This window comes from Microtus ochrogaster, chromosome 4, assembly GCF_000317375.1.
Source record: "Microtus ochrogaster isolate Prairie Vole_2 chromosome 4, MicOch1.0, whole genome shotgun sequence".
In the NCBI taxonomy this organism is placed as follows: Eukaryota; Metazoa; Chordata; class Mammalia; order Rodentia; family Cricetidae; genus Microtus; species Microtus ochrogaster.
This window is the reverse complement of record NC_022011.1, coordinates 68,277,003-68,285,844: the sequence shown is the minus strand read 5'-3', so window position 1 is coordinate 68,285,844 and position 8,842 is coordinate 68,277,003.

The following is an 8,842-nucleotide window of genomic DNA, read 5'->3' as shown; positions in this document are numbered from 1 at the left end:
AAAACCTCAATATCAGTCTGAACACACTGAACCTGATAGAAGAGAAAGTGGGAGGTACTCTACAACACATGGGCACAGGAGACCACTTCCTACGTATAAACCCAGCAGCACAGACATTAAGGGCCTCATTGAACATAACCTATCTTAAATGAACACATGTGACTGACAATGAGCTTATAGCCAGGCAAAATCATCTAACTGAAGATTTATTTTTAAAACATAAAATGACCAAAACTGTCAAAAAAAGTTAATCAGAGGGAAAGAATGTGTTTTTAGCTTACAGTTCCAGAGGGACGCAGTCCATAACGGCTGGAAAAGATTTGCCAAGATCAAAGGAAATCATGGCAGAATTGGAAGCTGGTTGTTCACATTGTATCAATACACGGGAAACAGAATAACAACTGGGGCCAGGATATTAAGCTTCAAAGCACGCTCCTGTTGTACTTCCTCCAGAAGGGTCAGCCTTTAAAGGTATCATAACCTTCCCAAACAGCACCACCAGCTGTGGACAAAGTGTTCATGTTCAAACCACAACACGTTCATATATTCATAAAACTGTAAAGCAATGAGTTGATCTACTGTGCAGTTGGGGAGAGTATGTACAGTGTAACATAACAAACAAGCTAGGTAATAATTTAAATTATGTTGTAGTTTAGTGATAAAAACCCTTTCAAAAGGAATTTTCTACCTCCCATATACGATGCAAACGTGCCGGGAGGATTTCACACACTATTATTAAAGTATGTATGTAACACGCCCTGTATAAATGGAATTGTTTGAATATTTTTAATGGAAAACATAGAAATTGACTTACTCTTACAAAAAAGTGTGTTCAACCATTGAAAAGTTTAATTTTAACACGTGTGTGTATATATATGTATGTATATATACATATATATCAAAAGTTAAACAAAATTTCAATATATGTAAAACTTGCTTGAAATATTAGGACAAAGTATGATTTTCTTTGGTTCATAAAGTTGTTCCATATGCATTTTGCCATTGCATTAATTTTCTACACAGTTCACTCACAGGATCAAATTGTTCTACTGCTGGAATGTGTGAGTATATGAACATTCCTTTGGAGTCATTGAAGATAATTTTTAAAATGTCACCTTTAGAACAGGTTTTTTAGGGTAACATAAAGATCTAGTCTTTCTATCATCCTTATAGTTACATTGCCTGAGATATTATATATCTTCTTTGGCTAAAAAGGGGTAAGTTAATATTGTATTTTTTGTATTAGACTAAGCAACCAGAAATCTTTCTTTTTTTCTCATCCTTGTAGTGGATAATGTTACCTTTGCATTATGGGAAGTCTCGGGTGTGTTAAAATAGAAACTTCAGGAAGAAGACTGAAAAAAATAATATTTATTTTAAGAACATATGCACAACTTGTTTTACCATGGGACCTTGCATCCATAATATGTAATTTTAGAACACTCCTGACTAAGATTTTTTTTTTTTAAGAAAAGCTAAGTAGGTAATAGCATTCAACCTGCCTAATTTGCTGGCTTGTAAGGTAAGGCCATGGGCAAGCCATACTTGTCTTTAGTCTTACCCCATACCTTTAAGTCAAACTCAAGGTCAAATTGGATATTCGATACCCTGACTCCAAACATAAAGTGTTCCATAGGCTCTCATTTTCTATCTCTTACATTTGATCCTTTACTACTTTGCTGGTTTATTAATGAAAATACAGAAATATCATTACAAATGACTAGATTAATAAAAACACATGTTCTAAATAAGATAGAAAATATGATTGGTTAATATCAAAAGCGAAAGTGTTAATTATCCCCCGTGGTAGACTGGTTCTTACCTTAGTCCTAATGTAGAGGCAGATATTTATCTTTAACTACCCCAGAGCAAAGACTCTGCGAAGAAGACAGTTACCTTTGGAACCATATTTATCATGTAAATAGCTCAGAAAAGGATACTGCCAGTTACATCTTTAAAATACAAAAATGCATGCATTTCACTATTTTGTAAATGCCAGAGAGATGCTGCATCCGTTAGAGTTAACGGTGCGGCACTTTTGTATTCAGTAGCATGAATCATTAATCATGAGACAGGCCATATTCTTGTACCGCTTCTGCTTTCATTACTTGGCCTAATTAAACAGTTCTCTGAACTGGAATCTCAGATTCCTCTGTTACAGATTATCATTAATTATGGTGAAAGTGCTCAGAGATGTTGGACTCAATTATATTCTACTCAACTCTGGCAGCGTGTGATTCATTGCACAGCCTGCTCTGCAGATGTACTCTTTTCTTATCTCACACTCCCACTTTTGTAAATTGGGCTCTGGCAGCCAACAAACTAAGAGTTATGTGCTGCGTTTTCATTAAAAACATGTTGGAGAAGCACAGACCAATTAAGGATTCTGTATTTTATAAGGAGTGATGAGATGAACAGTGGATTCTGGGAGAATTAGCTCAGTGAAGAAGCAATCTCAATTCCATTGTATGGCTAAATTTGATACCTCTTTTGGTTTGTTGTTTGGGGACCAGTTGCTGGAGTTTCTGTTGTAAAACTTTTTAAATTTAAGGTAGATCGATTTACGGTTAGTCAATAGGAAATGAATAAAAAAATATTTGCTTGGTGCCTGTGTGAGCTACTGGAAGACATTTCCAGCGACATATGCCAAGCACATTATAGCTCAAAAGACACCAATTTCATTAATTTTGACAGTAATTTTCTAGGGTAGGCAATGAAATGTGTCCTATAGTCCTGGGTTTCATACAGCCTTGGCTAATGTGCTCATAGACAAAGGCTGAACATCATGATGTTCAGGCTGTTGGTGGTATTTCAGATATATGCTTAAGATAAAAAAGGGTATGATTTGACATATGGCATATGCAGACCAAATTATCCCAAACCACCTCTACCACAGCTATCACATATTTATTTAAGGGTTTCCTGTTTTTCTTTCTTCTTCCCCCCTTCCTTCATTATACCTTCTTTCTTTTTTCTATTCCTCCTTATTTTTCTTTCTTTCTTCTTTATTTCTTTCCTTATTTCCTCCCTCTCTCTTTTCATCCTTCAATAAAAAATTATTATTGCATAAATTCTAGAAACTTAAAATATATTTTACTAAATAAGAAGACCAAAATTCACAATAGAATGCTTTTCTGCCTTCCCTATTGGCTGCAAAACTATACCCCAACCAAACTGCAGACTGTAAGTCCATTTCCTTGTAGCTTTTTCTAAAATAAAAGAAAACTAGTTTATCAAATTCAAATATAAATACACACAATAAAGAATGGGGTAACTTTAAGGGCTGTCCAGTAGGAACTTAGATGGTCTTTGATAACTCAAGGTTTTAGAGAAACTTAACTGTCTTGGTAAAAATACAAACAAGTTTGAGAAAAGTGGGAGTTCCGCTGTTGCTTCCTTTGGAGTCATGCATTTTAAAACATAATAGAAATTATTCGCTTGTAGAGCAGCTGTTCTTAAAGTCCATTTCTATACAATTTACTTTGGAAATCATTTTTAAAATAAAAGTGTACATAAAAATTTAAGTGAATATTGGCATGAATATTTTGTACAATTTTCTGTCTGTGTTTTTATTAGTAAAATGTTGTAATCTTGCATTCATTACAAGATTTTTCTTGAACAAATCACATATCAGGATACAATTTTATTATTTTATTTCCAGGAACAGAAGAAAGCAATAAACCTAGGATTAAAATCTACTCACTTACATAAACAAACAAGGCTTCTTACCTGACAAATCTGTGCTCATAACTAACAGGTTAGCAAAAAAAAAAAATAGATTTGATTTGTTCAAGTTCAATATAAGGTGGAAATTTCTCTCTTCTTCAATTCCACTTTAAAAGTGTGGTGTGAAACCAAATTGCCAAAACTACCTCTGTCTCTTTGTTTTCTACAAGAGAGGTTAAGAAATACAGACCTTATTGCAAAACTGCTCTTGGGGTCACTTGGACACAGTGTTTGGGTGTGAGTTAACTCCACAAGCCACATGTCCCTTTGCCCCCTTATCCCTCCTTCACAAACATCACCTTTGCTTGTTTGATAATAAAGTTGTCCTCAGTTGCATCTTAAATACATTTCCTATACTTTTTCTTGGATATGTTCCTTCACAGAATCAGGTACAGCAGTGTAGGAAGAGAGCACTTTCGGTCATCTTTATAATGACTAGAAATTTAGATTTCCATTCTTTCTAAATATCTTTAATTTTACAGAGCTATAAGCCATTGTATATTCACTTTTCTTGAATGCAGGTTAAAATGATAAGATATTTAAAATACAATGGAAGAATCAAAGTTCTAGGTGTAAGCCTTTTGGCTTAACAGTCTGTAGGTTTTCATATCCCGCTGTAGTTTTGGGTTTTAATATATATGAAAATCAGTGGTCTTGTATCTATGCATATGTGTCATCTATAATATAATTTTGACAGATGGAGAGCTGGATAAATCTAGTCTCTGACTGTAGAAAAGCCTTGGCTTGACTTGCACCCTACCAAAACTTGTTTAAAAAGGCATTCACGTGTATTTATTTTTTAAATAAAAATTCATCTTTTTTTTTTTTTAGTCTGCCCTTCTCTCTCATTGAGATGCTGGCTTCCTCTCCTTTCCTGTCCCATATCCGCATTCTACCTGAGTTGTGGTGTTTTTCTAAAACAGTATTACTCCATGCATAATGCCGACAACTATACCATATACATCTCTTCCTTATTAAAAATAAATATGTTACCTTGCCCCTGTTTGCACCATCTAAAATTCTGACAATATCTTCCTTAAAAAAAAAAAATACAGACGTAGAGACCAGGAAGCCGTTTCTTCCGTGAGCCGCTCTAGACAGACTGCTCATTGAAAATGTAATACACTACCCGGTGTCACAGGTCAGCTGGCAAATGGCAATCTGAATTTTAAAAGGAATATGAATAAAATTCTGTTTTATTTTGAAAATGAACTTTCTGCCCTCCATCATGAATCCAATATATGTCTTAATCTTCTGTGCTCTTGAAGCCTGCGGCTCCTGGCTGAGTCCTTTGACTCCTGATCCTAATAAGGAAATAGGTTGTTTTCTCATCCTCGTCTCATTGTTTTAGAAGGGCTGAAACAAACAGTCCCCTATTTCAAATGTAATTGACAAAGCATGAAAACATGGGTGTTATGTAATTTTAGGTTTACAACCACGCTCAACACTGGGATGTTTTATTTTTAAATTTGATTAAGATGTTATACCTTGAGAAATGTGCTGTCAAGGTTTGAAATCAAAATCTCCAAGTCTATGGTGCGTGTTTCCCTTAGAACTGCACGTGTGTGCCTGGGACCAGAGAGACTGGATAACGGTACACTGCAGTTGGCAACATTTTCATTTAACCTGGACATTTTTATGGCCACACAGAGGGATGTACAGACAGAGCTTTAAAAATACATTTATGGCAGTTGTTGCTGTTAAAACTCAGCTGGGCATGTGCCATGCCTGTGCCTATGTTTGCTATTTTTTTTTCTAATTAGAAAGTTTTCATTATGTTCATTTTTTTCTAGACTTATTGCTTCTATATTCATTTAAATTGATGAATTCTAATTAGAAAACATAATGCTTTTATCTTCAGAAAAATAAGATTTTGATTTTTCAGTATGTCCTTTTCCATTTAAATGCCCTGAGATTGGTATTCTGCCACGAAGTCATCAGTGGATTCCATTCTTAAGAAATAATTATAGACATTGCTTTTTAAAAGAGAGAAATAGCAGAATAGAAAATGTTTAAAACAAGGGCAAGCAAGCATGCCTGCCATGAGTGTACCTTATAACCCTGCGCTTGTCACACCATAGTCTACGTGCTCATGCTAAGGGCATAGATGTGTCACAAATGTGAATGCGCATTGTGTGAAACAGAGCTGCTCTTTCACCTAAGTGGTGAGCCTCTGTAGCACATGTACTTTGTTTAAACCTGATAGATACCCATTATTGTTTCTCATCATCAAGATATATTTTAAAGTTATTGTGTTATTTTTACCATAAATTGGCTGCACCGATTATAAAATTTCAGAAAACAGTTTACAAAAATCACATGAATTTCTTTTCTTTATATCACAATAATGCACAGATTCAAAGAAAATATCAGCTAAAATATACCCGATAGAGTTATTCACAGGTCAACCAATAATTACTCGATTTCAAAATGCAGAAACGACAGATAGCTAAGTATAAAGGGTGATTAAGATGTGGTCTATCAGTACGGTTTTAGCTGAGGGAATCGGACACTTGATATGGTAATTGTTATTGAATGAATCAAGGGGCCTGGGTAGGATAGGTAAAGCAGATTAAATTCACAGAGGAAGGCCATATCTTGCACACACAATGAGAAATATGGAAAACATTCCAGGAAAAGTGTGACATGGTCTTAAAAGATGAGACAAGATGCTTTAGATGGTAGAATACTTAGGTCATCTTCCTGTTGTGGGTGTCTATTTCATACCAATATGAAAATGCCAGCTCTGTGGATTCAAGAAGGGACACATATATGTTACATACTGAAAAATATGAATTACAAAGTACAGATGGTGGATAACACAGCATCAACTCCCCTGCTTCCCTTCAGATTGTAGTCATGTTGCCCAGAAGGCATGATTTCCAGTTTCAATAATATGTGCTTCTCACATTAAGCCAATTTAGACAGAATGTTATCATTTCAGGAACAGATTTGTATAAATCATCTTATAATAGTACACAGACATCTTGGATCCTATGCGAGCAAATGGATTAACACAATCACACTGTAGGACGATGATTAATTTTTTTTCTGGCTAAAGGATTTGAAACCTCCATCACTTGCTTCATCAAAAGACAGAAAGGAGATAGAATCATGAGATATCATGTGCACACTCCATAGCAGGTTAAAAGAGAAAAAAAATGTGAACATGTAAGCAAATTAACCCTTGAAGATGTATAAGAAACTGAAAAGTGAGGAAGTATGCTTATACCTCATTGGACAGAACTGTGAAATATCTCCTTCTAGCTGCAAAGGAAGCAGGAAATAGATTATAAGCTGGCATGTACCTGCTCATAATTAAATTGTTTTATTAATAAGTAAGCAGGGCAGAATGTAAAGCTTATTTATAGTCCAAGCCTCAAAGGGCTCATAATGCACTATGAGAAGTATACATCTAAATATTTAATTTTTATGTTAAAATATTCTTTTTAATTCAATGAGAATTTCATACAATGTGTTTCTCCAAGTTTTTTATTTATAATTAAAACATAGTTACATCACTTTCCCCTTCCTTCTCCCTCCAACTCCTACCATATTTCCCCCTCCACTCCTCAGATTCATGACTTTTTATTATTTAATTATATTTATATATGTGTAAATAAATATATAAATATAACATGCTGAAACCATTTAATGTTGCTTCTAGTTAATATAATTTTTAAGGCTGACCATTCGGTATTGGTTGATGCACTAAGATCTTGATCCCTTGTGAACACTAATTCTCCCTCTCTTAGTAGCTGTTAATTGATTATAGCTATTCTTCTGTTAGGAGCCAATTTTCTCCTAAAATCATTGCAGGAACCATCACCCTAGGGGAGTCTGCAGAGAACCCCACACCCCTAATTATGTTAGGAATCATTCTATTGACAGAGCCTACCCCACACCCAAATTGGCTGTTAATGGAGAGCTATCTGTTAGCAGAACCCACTTCAAATTCCAAACTACCTAGGGAACTAGGTGTGGCAACTCCTGACTTCTTGGCCTACAGTGACCTGACCGAAGATAACCTCCTGCCTACGTGACCAACACGGACCACGTGACCAATGTGAACCACATGGCAAGAGCTCAGACCCCTGTGCCCATCCCCCAACTCCTTACCATATATAAAGCCGTACCCCATCTCTAATAAACTGAGGCTTCGGCAGGAAATCCAGCTTGGCCTCCTTCCTCTTTTCTAGCTCATATCTTACAGATAGTGCCTCTCCGGGACCCTGGAATAACTGAACGGCCAGACGGGTTACTGACCCTAGACGATGTGACCCGTCAAGGCAATTACATTCTTCTAGGGGTGGGGCCCTGTGAGATTTCTCACACCTACATTATGATGTCATCTGGTGTTGGAATTGTTAAACTGTGCTTTAGGTAGCCATGTTGTGGAGATTTTGTGAGGGTAGCTTCTTTGACATAGCTAGAAGTCACAATCTCACAGCAAATGTTCTGGTCCTTTGGGTCTTATATCTTTAACCAACTCTTCTTCAGAGTTTCAGGAGTCTTAGGCAGGAGTTGTGCTGCAGATGGATTAATCAGGGTTGATATCCCCGCAGTCAGTTTTTCTCCAAGTTTTGACTAGATGTGGGTTTCTGTAATGGTCTACTTCTGTTCATCAAAGACCCTTCTTTGACAGAGGGTAAAAATAACTTACCTGTGAGCATAAAGGCTAGGTATTTAGGATAAAGTTGGGAATGATCTGGTTTACGAAAGTGACAGGTGTAGATTCTCCTCTAATATGACTCCCCAAAAAATCAAGTCCTATTTGTGCTACCCATTTACTCCTTAACATGTAGTCATCCATTGCAACATGGATCACCTACAAGAAGTCACAACCTTAAATAAATTTAATTTATTTAAATTTAATAAATTTAATCAGCAAGATATTTTCAGGGTGATAATAATCTCTACACAATATGCTTTATCTGAAAGAAAGAGAAGTTATAATTTACCTTTGTGTGTTTGTGTGTGTATACATATATGTACATATAGTATGTATGTAGCTTCAAGGCACAGAAACTCCAATAAAAAAGAAAACAGACTAACAAAAACAGGTAAATCATTTCGAGAACCAGGAAATCACACGATGCATGGACTCATGTGATGT